We start from the raw sequence: 10,372 nt of genomic DNA on the forward strand, positions 1-10,372 counted from the left end.
AATATATTTAGCCAAACATTCTTAAACATTACAGAAATACTATGATTTAGAGAAACAGTACAACATAGCAAAAATGCTGTAATTTGACAGAAATACTACATTTGGCAGAAATACTATGTTTCAGCACAAATACACTGGTTTAGCACAAATATTTTAACATAGCAGAAATATAATTATATAGCAGAAATGCTATATTTAGAAAGAAAAATATAATGTAGTAGAAATACTATGATTTAGCAGAAATACTGTAATCAGCACATATACTGTAACATGACATAAATTCCTCCACTTAGTAGTAATACTATAACATAACACAAATATTATGATTTGGCACAAAAACCATAATTTGGCAAAATACTATGATTTAGCAGAAATACTATGATTGAGCAGAAGTACTAAGATGTAGTAAAAGTACTTTGATTTAAGAGAAATACAATTACGGAGGAGTAATACTTTAAAATGGGAGAAATATTGATACACACACATACACAGAGCCTAAAGGGAACAGTATTTGTGCCATGGAGTGTTAAGAAGAAACGGAGGTCCATATTAGAAAAGCTGGTAAAAAGTTTTCAGAATTGTAATAAATGATGAATATGAATTAGTGGTCTGTGATAGTGTATTAATTTGTAGGGCAAAAAAGATGTTGACCAAGGTGGACTTGAACCCACAACCTTTGGGTTGCAGACCCGTGTCATTACCAGCTGCGCCACTGGGAAAGACAGTGAGCTCTTGGGAAACAGGGTGATGAGCAGTCAGAATTAGATCGCGGTGAGAGGCGAAGAATGCCATTTTTTGGAGTTACAAAACGTCGTGTAACTCAAAAGCTAGGTGGACTAGAAGCATAATTCTTGTACTGGGTGAATCAGCAGACTTTGCTGAACTTTCACTGCGATTTTCATTGCTCCTTTTAACAAACCCAATTCATGGCCAAATGGTAATAGGTGAGAAAGAAATTCTTGAATTGTGAGCGTCAGGAGTGTCTGAAGATATATTGGCACAAGCCTCATGTCTTATCTTCGCTGCGTTAAGGAGATATGACGATTTGAAAATGCCTCTCATTAGAGAAATCCAGCGGTGATTGTGAACAAGCTCTCCATTGACTTTCTATGCAGAGTTTCCAGACTTTGTGTTGGTCTGAGGAGATTTGCCAAAATTCTATTATACAGAAATACTGTAATCAGCACATATACTGTAACATGACAGAAATTCCTCCACTTAGTAGTAATACTATAACATAACACAAATATTATGATTTGGCACAAAAACCATGATTTGGCAAAATACTATGATTGAGCAGAAGTACTAAGATGTAGTAAAAGTACTTTGATTTAACAGAAATACAATTATGGAGGAGTAATATTTTAAAATGGGATAAATATTGATACACACACACATACACAGAGCCTAAAGGGAAGAGTATTTGTGCCATGGAGTGTTAAGAAGAATCTGAGGTCCATATTAGAAAAGCTGCTAAAATCATAAAAGTTTGCAGAATTGTAATAAATGATCAATATGAATTAGTGGTCTGTGATAGTGTAGTAAATTGTAGGTAAAAAAAACATGTTGACCAAGGTGGAATTGAACCCACGACCTTTGGGTTGCAGACCTGTGTCATTACAAACTGTGCCACTGGGAAAGAGAAGCGGCGCCTGGAAAACAGGGTGATGAGCAGTCAGAATTAGATCGTGGTGACAGGCAAAGAGCGCCGTTTTTTGAAGTTACAAAACGTCGTGTAACTCAAAAACTAGGTGGACTCGAAGCATAATTCTTGTACTGGGTGAATCAGCGGACTTTGGTGTACTTTGACTGCGATTTTCATTGCTCCTTGTACATCCGTCGCTGAGATATGACGAGAGAAGAAAGGGCAGACCTCAGATATGATTGGCTGGCTGGGAAGCCGTGCAGGCCCTGATATGTAAATTTGAATGTCTCAGTCCTCACAGAGGACCTGGCAAAAATATATAGAAATAGTATGATTAAGCATAAATACTACATTTAGCAGAAATACTGTATTAAGCACAAATCCTATAAAAAGCAAAAAATACTATATTAAGCACAAATCCTAAAAAAAGCAAAAATACTGTACTATGATTTGGTAGAAAAACTATAGTTAATCAGAAATACTATATTTGGCAGAAATACTATATTTACCACAAATCTTATAAAATAGCAGAAATAATATGATTTAGCACAATAGTAATAACTTAAACAGAAAAATTGGAAAAGCAAAATGGACAGCTGAAAAATGCTGAACATGCTAAGGATCCTTCAAATGTAATTGTTAAATGAAAAATCATCAGCAAAAAAAAGTATAACAGTCACACAATCACAAATATGGACACATATGGAAACACACATGCACAGACAGACACACACAGGATCAAATTCAGTCAACCAGTCTAAATATATTGAATTTGAATCTTACAATGAGATGATCCCATAAAAAGGCTTTCTCTCTCTCTCTCTCTCTCTCTGTGTCACACACACACACACACACACACAAGATCCAATTCAGTCAACCAGTCTAAATATATTGAATTTAAATCTTACAATGAGATCGTCCCATAAAAAGCCTTTCTCTGTCTCTCTCTCTCTCTCTCTGTCACACACACACACACACACACACACACACACACACACACACACAAGATCCAATTCAGTCAACCAGTCTAAATATATTGAATTTGAATCTTACAATAAGATCATCCCATAAAAAGGCTCTCTCTCTCTCTCTCTCTCTCTCTGTCACACACACACACACACACACACACACACACACACGGACACACACACACACGCACACACACACACACACACACAGGGAGAGAAAAGTAAGTTTCTAGGTCAGTCAAGCAGCCTGGGAGCTGCTGAATTTGAATCCACCAATCAGAGAGCCTGTGCACTTTTTCCCGCCAAAACAGGTGCACGCAGCACAGAGAGACACAGGATTTTTGCAGTCTATTTCTCATAATGACAACTCCCCTCAAACAAATGACCATAATTTCCTAACCGTAGGGGCTAGAACGGTCATTCTTACACCGTTTTGTTCAGAAGAGATCGGGGAATCTTAAAGTGTTGACAATTTATCATTAAAATATGAATTATTAAAGATATTTGACTTCTAATGCACCATAACTGAGTAGAACAAAGCAAAAACTGCCTTGACTTGCCCTCAAACAACGCTTTCTAACTGTAAATCTATTTGGAGTATCAATATCATTTTTTCACCGTAAGAGACAGCAGGCTTTGGTGAACAGTCATGGAAATTTTCAGGTCTCTGTGGAAATCTATCAAAAAGATATGATGAGACAAAAAAGTGCCTCATTTCCAGAGTTTGAAATCTGAAGAAATCTGAGCGAGGGGCAAATTTCCTACTCTCAAACAACCCCAATTCATGGCCAAATGGTAATACATGAGAAAAAAATTCTTGAATTGTGAGCGTCAGGACTGTCTGAAGATATACTGGTACAAGCCTCATGTTTTAACTTCGCTTTGTTGAGGAGATATGGCGATTCGAATATGCCTCTCATTACAGAAATCAAGCGGTGATTTTGAACAAACTCTCCATTGACTTTCTATGGAGAGTTTTCCGACTTTGTGTTGGTCTGAGGAGATTTGCCAAAATTCTATAAATCTCACAACAATGATGGTGACATTTTCTGAAAGCCAGCAAAAATACCTACGTTTTGATGTATAAATTGTGGAAGTTGAGTGAAAATTGAGCAAGTAGCAAGAAGTTGTTCGGAAATGAAGAAGAAGACTGCGAAACCTACAGTGGCACACTGGAAACCAAGTGCATAGCAACCATAACAACGCATGTATTTTGTGAAAAATCACAGAGATGAAACTCAAAACTTGAAGAGGGATAAGATGAAAATGGTAACAGATATGAAAAAGCTGAATCAGACATGAATAGCCCAATAATTTGTGAACATTTTAAAGTTTGAATGGTTATTCTAGGCGAAAGTATGAGGAAGTAGTTCAGTTTCAAAAACAAGTAAGTTTTAGCAGAATTGCAGAAGTTTCCCATTCATTTCAATGGGACAAATTAAAGGAAAAAGCTTAATATTTTAAAAAGTATAACAGTATAAAATACCAAAAGATATAGCCGGAAGGGAAAAATTAGCAGAATAGTTTAAAATTTGAGCGGTGAAAATCGGCTGAAAATTGTGGAAGTAGATCCACGGCGAAAAACGTACGGAAACACCCGGAATAATAACTAGAAAAATTTGCATTTCCTACGAAAATGCAGTGTGGATGCTGGAATGCTGAAGCTGTCAGCTGAAACTAGCTGAAAAAGCTGAAAAGTTGCAGAAATTGTAAAAACTTTGCAGAAGCAAAGGAACTTTGCTAAAATGTAGTATCTTAGCAGAACTGCAATATCTTAGAGGAAATATAATACTTGGCAGAAATACAATAGCATAGCAGAACTTAGCAGAAATATTGTAACTTACCGGAAACACGATAACTTCCCAAAAATACAAGAATTTAGGAGAAATAGTATAAGATAACAGAAAGAATATATTTAGCCAAACATTCTTAAACATTACAGAAATACTATGATTTAGAAAAACAGTACAACATAGCAGAAATGCTGCGATTTACCAGAGACACTGTAATTTACTATTAATATTGAAATTTTTTTAAAAAGAATACTATGTTTTAGCACAAATACTGTAATTTGACAGAAATACTATCATTTGGCAGAAATACTATGTTTCAGCAGAAATACTCTGGTTTAGCACAAATATTATAACATAGCAGTAATACAATTATATAGCAGAAATGCTATATTTAGAAAAAAATATAATATAGTAGAAATACTATGATTTAGCAGAAATACTGTAATCAGCATATATACTGTAACATGACAGAAATTCCTCCACTTAGTAGTAATACTATAACATAAAACAAATGTTATGATTTGGCACAAAAACCATAATTTGGCAAAATACTATGATTTAGCAGAAATACTATGATTGAGCAGAAGTACTAAGATGTAGTAAAAGTACTTTGATTTAACAGAAATACAATTATGGAGGAGTAATACTTTAAAATGGGAGAAATATTGATACACACACACATACACAGAGCCTAAAGGGAACAGTATTTGTGCCATGGAGTGTTAACAAGAATCTGAGGTCCATATTAGAAAAGCTGCTAAAGTAAGTTTGCAGAATTGTAATAAATGATGAATATGAATTAGTGGTCTGTGATAGTGTATTAATTTGTAGGGAAAAAAAACATGTTGCCCAAAGTGTAATTGAACCCACGACCTTTGGGTTGCAGACCTGTGTCATTACCAACTGCGCCACTGGGAAAGAGAGTGAGCGCCTGGAAAACAGGGTGATGAGCAGTCAGAATTAGATTGCGGTGAGAGGCGAAAAACACTGTTTTTTGGAGTTACAAAACGTCGTGTAACTCAAAAACTAGGTGGACTAGAAGCATAATTCTTGTACTGGGTGAATCAGCGGACTTTGGTGTACTTTGACTGTGATTTGCATTGCTCTTTGTACATCTGTCGCTGAGATATGACGAGAGAAGAAAGGGCAGACCTCAGATATGATTGGCTGGCTGGGAAGCCGTGCAGGCCCTGATATGTAAATTTTATATGTATCAGTCCTCACAGAGGATTAGCTGCCTGGGGACCTGGCAGAAATATATACAAATAGTATGATTAAGCATAAATACTACATTTAGTAGAAATACTATGTTTTAGCACAAATACTATAAAATGGCAGGAATACTATAATTAAGCAGAAATACTATATTTGGCAGAAACACTATATTTAGTACAAATCTTATGAAATAGCAGAAATAGTATGATTTAGCAGAAATGCTGTATTTGGCACAAATACTGAAAAGCAGCAGAAATGCTATGACTTAGCACAACAGTAATAACTTATAGAAAAATTGGAAAAGCAAAATGGACAGCTGGAAAAATCCTGAACATGCTAAGGGTCCCTCAAATCTAATTGTTAATTGAAAAAAAAAAAATCAGCAAAAAAAGTATAACAGTGACACAATCACAAATATGGACACATATGGAAACACACATGCACAGAGAGACACACACAGGATCAAATTCAGTCAACCAGTCTAAATATATTGAATTTAAATCACATAATAAGATGCTCCCATCAAAAGGCTCTCTCTCTCTCTCTCTCTCTCTCTCTCTCTCTCTCTCACACACACACACACACACACACAGGATCCAATTCAGTCAACCAGTCTAAATATATTGAATTTAAATCTTACAATGAGATCATCCCATAAAAAGGCTTTCTCTCTCTCTCTCTCTCTCTCTCTCTCTGTCACACACACACACACACACACAAGATCCAATTCAGTCAACCAGTCTAAATATATTGAATTTAAATCTTACAATGAGATCATCCCATAAAAGGCTTTCTCTCTCTCTCTCTCTCTCACACACACACACACACACACACACACACACACACACACACACACACACACACACAAGATCCAATTCAGTCAACCAGTCTAAATATATTGATTTTGAATCTTACAATGAGATCATCCCATAAAAAGGCTTTCTCTCTCTCTCTCCTCTCTCTCTCTCACACACACACACACACACACACACACACACACACACACAAGATCCAATTCAGTCAACCAGTCTAAATATATTGAATTTGAATCTTACAATGAGATCATCCCATAACAAGCCTTTCTCTCTCTCTCTCTCTCTCTCTCTCTCTCTCTCACACACACACACACACACACACACACACACACACACACACACACACAAGATCCAATTCAGTCAACCAGTCTAAATATATTGATTTTGAATCTTACAATGAGATCATCCCATAAAAGGCTTTCTCTCTCTCTCTCTCTCTCTCTCTCTCTCTCTCTCTCCTCTCTCTCTCTGTCACACACACACACACACAAGATCCAATTCAGTCAACCAGTCTAAATATATTGAATTTGAATCTTACAATGAGATCATCCCATAACAAAGCCTTCTCTCTCTCTCTCTCTCTCTCTCTCTCACACACACACACACACACACACACACACACACACACACACACACACACACACACAGAAACAAACACACACACACACACAAGATCCAATTCAGTCAACCAGTCTAAATATATTGAATTTAAATCTTACAATGAGATCCTCCCATAAAAAGCTTTTCTCTCTCTCTCTCTCGCTCTCTGTCACACACACACACACACTCACACACACACAGACTCACACACACACACACACACACACACACACACACACACACACACACACACACACAGGGAGAGAGAAGTAAGTTTCTAGCTCAGTCAAGCAGCCTGGGAGCTGCTGAATTTGAATCCACCAATCACAGAGCCTGTGCACTTTTTCCCGCCAAAACAGGTGCAGCCGTTTTTACACACACAGAGCACAGAGACAGGATTTCTGCAGTGAATTTCTCATAGTGAGGATTCCTCTCAAACAAATGGCCATAATTTCCTAACCGTAGGGGCTAGAACGGTCATTCTTACACCGTTTTGTTCAGAAGAGATGGGGAATCTTAAAGTGTTGACAATTTATCATTAAAATATGAATTATTAAAGATATTTGACTTCTAATGCACCATAACTGAGTAGAGCAAAGCAAAACTGCCTTGACTTGCCCTCAAACAACGCTTTCTAACTCTAAATCTATTTGGAGTATCAATATCATTTTTTCACCGTAAGAGACAGCAGGCTTTGGTGAACAGTCATGGAAATTTTCAGGTCTCTGTGGAAATCCATCAAAAAGATATGACGAGAGAAAAAAAGTGGTTCATTTCAGAGTTTGAAATCTGAAGAAATCTGAGCGAGGACAAATTTCCTACTCTCAAACAAACCCAATTCATGGCCAAATGGTAATACATGAGAAAAAAATTCTTGAATTGTGAGCGTCAGGAGTGTCTGAAGATATATTGGTACAAGCCTCATGTTTTAACTTCGCTTTGTTGAGGAGATATGGCGATTCGAATATGCCTCTCATTACAGAAATCAAGCGGTGATTTTGAACAAACTCTCCATTGACTTTCTATGGAGAGTTTTCCGACTTTGTGTTGGTCTGAGGAGATTTGCCAAAATTCTATAAATCTCACAACAATGATGGTGACATTTTCTGAAAGCCAGCAAAAATACCTACGTTTTGATGTATAAATTGTGGAAGTTGAGTGAAAATTGAGCAAGTAGCAAGAAGTTGTTCGGAAATGAAGAGAAGACTGCGAAACCTACAGTGGCACACTGGAAACCAAGTGCATAGCAACCATAACAACGCATGTATTTTCTGAAAAATCACAAAGATGAAACTCAAAACTTGAAGAGGGATAAGATGAAAATGGTAACAGATATGAAAAAGCTGAATCAGACATAAATAGCCCAATAATTTGTGAACATTTTAAAGTTTGAATGGTTATTATAGGCGAAAGTATGAGGAAGTAGTTCAGTTTCAAAAACAAGCAAGTTTTAGCAGAATTGCAGAAGTTTCCCATTCATTTCAATGGGACAAATTAAAGGAAAAAGCTTAATATTTTAAAAAGTATAATAGTATAAAATACCAAAAGATATTGCCGGAAAGGAAAAATTAGCAGAATAGTTTAAAATTTGAGCGGTGAAAATCGGCTGAAAATTGTGGAAGTAGATCCACGGCGAAAAACGTCACGGAAACACCGGAATAATAATAACTAGAAAAATTTGCATTTCCTGCGAAAATGCAGTGTGGATGCTGTAATGCTGAAGCTGTCAGCTAAAACTAGCTGAAAAAGCTGAAAAGTTGCAGAAATTGTAAAAACTTTGCAGAATCAAAGGAACGTTGCTAAAATGTAGTAACTTAGCAGAACTGCAATATCTTAGAGGAAACATAATACTTGGCAGAAATACAATAGCATAGCAGAACTTAGCAGAAACATTGTAACTTCTCAGAAACATAATCACTTCTCAAAAATACAAGAATTTAGGAGAAATTGTATAAGATAACAGAAAGAATATATTTAGCCAAACATTCTTAAACATTACAGAAATACTATGATTTAGAAAAACAGTACAACATAGCAGAAATGCTGTGATTTACCAGAGACACTGTAATATACTATGAATATTTTAATTTTATATAAATACTATGTTTTAGCAAAAATACTCCAGTTTAGCACAAATATTATAACATAGCAGAAATACTATTCTATAGCAGAAATGCTATATTTAGAAAGAAAAATGTAATATAGTAGAAATACTATGATTTAGCAGAAATCCTACAATATAGCTAAATAACAATGATTGAGAACAGATACTATGATTGAGCAGAAGTAATAACTTAAGGGAAAATATTGGAAAGGTAAAATGATAAGCTGAATAAAAGGAACATGGTTAAGTCCGCTGAAAACTATTTGTTGTTCACCTGTGAAAAAATAAAACAAAAATACATTTAGAAAAAAAAAAAAACTAAGAACAGCCAACAGATACACAAAATCAAATATGGATACACAAATCACCAAATACACAGAAAATCAAATATGATTACACAAATGTACAGAGAGAGACAAACACAGACAAACACACAGTCTATGCCAGTCAACCAGTCTGAATATATTATATTTTATCCACCAATGAGATGCTGCCCTAAAAAGGTCTTTGTGTGTGTCTTTCTTTCTCTCTCTCTCTCTCTCTCTCCCTCTCTCTCACACACACACACACACACACACACACACACACACACACACACACACACAGCAGCAGCAGCAAGTGAACAGGGGCTGTTAACAGCATGTTTCTAGGTCAGTCAAACAGCTGTGAGCTTCTCAATTTGAATCCACCAATCAGAGAGGCTGTGTGCTTTTTCCCCCCAAAACTGGTGCACCAACTGCAGGCTTTACACACGCAGCACAAAGAGAGACAGGATTTTGCAGTCTATTTCTCATAGTCAGGATTCCCCTCAAACAAACAGCCATAAATTCCTAACCAGAGGGGCTAAAACAGTCATTCTTAGACCGTTTTGTTCAGAAGAGATGGGGAATCTTGAAATGTTGACCATTTAAAATACAAATATGAAATATTAAAGATATATGACATAGATGATTGGTTGTCTTAGAAGCCATGAAGGCCCCAATACGCAAATTTGAATGTGCCAGGCCTCAGATATGATTGGTTGTCTTAGAAGCCATATAAAAAGCAGTAAAACTGTACTATGATTTGGTAGAAAAACTATAATTAATCAAAAAATACTATATTTGGCAGAAATACTATTTTTTTTAGCAGAAAAACTATATTTAGCACAAATCCTATAAAATGGCAGAAATACTATAATTAAGTAGAAATACTATATTAAGTACAAATCCTATAAAATGGCAGAAATAGTA

This window comes from Oreochromis aureus, unplaced genomic scaffold (genome assembly GCF_013358895.1).
Source record: "Oreochromis aureus strain Israel breed Guangdong unplaced genomic scaffold, ZZ_aureus HiC_scaffold_356, whole genome shotgun sequence".
In the NCBI taxonomy this organism is placed as follows: domain Eukaryota; kingdom Metazoa; phylum Chordata; class Actinopteri; order Cichliformes; family Cichlidae; genus Oreochromis; species Oreochromis aureus.